Source organism: Bison bison, unplaced genomic scaffold (assembly GCF_000754665.1).
Source record: "Bison bison bison isolate TAMUID 2011002044 unplaced genomic scaffold, Bison_UMD1.0 scf7180017864462, whole genome shotgun sequence".
Taxonomy (NCBI): Eukaryota; Metazoa; Chordata; class Mammalia; order Artiodactyla; family Bovidae; genus Bison; species Bison bison.
The window spans coordinates 6,478,045-6,478,742 of record NW_011495024.1 but is presented as its reverse complement, the minus strand read 5'-3'; the positions used below and the strand labels follow the sequence as shown (position 1 = coordinate 6,478,742).

The following is a 698-nucleotide window of genomic DNA, read 5'->3' as shown; positions in this document are numbered from 1 at the left end:
GCCCCTCCCGAGCTCCCTCGCCTCTCCGTCCCCAAGGGGCACTGAGCCCAGAAGAGTGCACAGACTCATCAGCCCCGTAACCGCTTCCCACGCACGGCTGGAGAAAAACAGAAGCAAAGGCGGAAATGCATAGAGGGAAAAGGTGGAACTAGGCATGCGCAGATGGTCCGCACGCAGGGCCAGACAGTCCACGCTGACCACTAGAACTTTGTTTCCCTTTATTCTCCCCGACCAGCGGGTTGGGATTGGCTGAGAGTCCAGCCCACCTGGCAGCGGAAGATTTGGACCTGAGGTAATTTAAGCAGCTAGAGCCGGTCAGGGACTTTCTCCAAAGTTACGGATTACAGCCGAGTTCTCTGTGCAGTCAGAATGCAGATTTACATACAGTCAAGTAAAGGAAAACTGTTCGTCAATTTCACTTTTTTTTTTTTTAAATACTGGGAAATGGGGACTTAGTTGGTGGTGCAGTGGTTAAGATTACACACTTCCAGCAGGGAGCCTGGTTCAATCCCTGGTCAGGGAGCTGGATCCCACATGCCACTACTGAGTTCACATGCCACAACTAAAGATCCAGCTGCCCAAAGGAAGATAGAAGATCCGGCAACCCAGCACAGTCAAATGAAATAAATAAACAAATACTAGGAAATATATCCCATTAATACAATAAAAGAGTTATATCATCGGGCGGGACGAGGGGG

General features: G+C 50.0%; 1 protein-coding gene across 8 annotated transcripts in view; it reads right to left on the bottom strand.

Moving 5' to 3' along the window:
* The window catches only part of ZNF33B (zinc finger protein 33B), a 57,745-nt gene extending 57,622 nt beyond the window's left edge, over nt 1-123 (bottom strand). For all 8 annotated transcript variants that reach the window (XR_827082.1, XM_010860127.1, XM_010860128.1 and 5 more), the window contains exon 1: nt 22-123. The gene's annotated coding sequence lies outside the window, so the exon portion shown is untranslated. The remainder of the gene's footprint in view (nt 1-21) is intronic.
* Nucleotides 124-698: the final 575 nt, after the last annotated feature.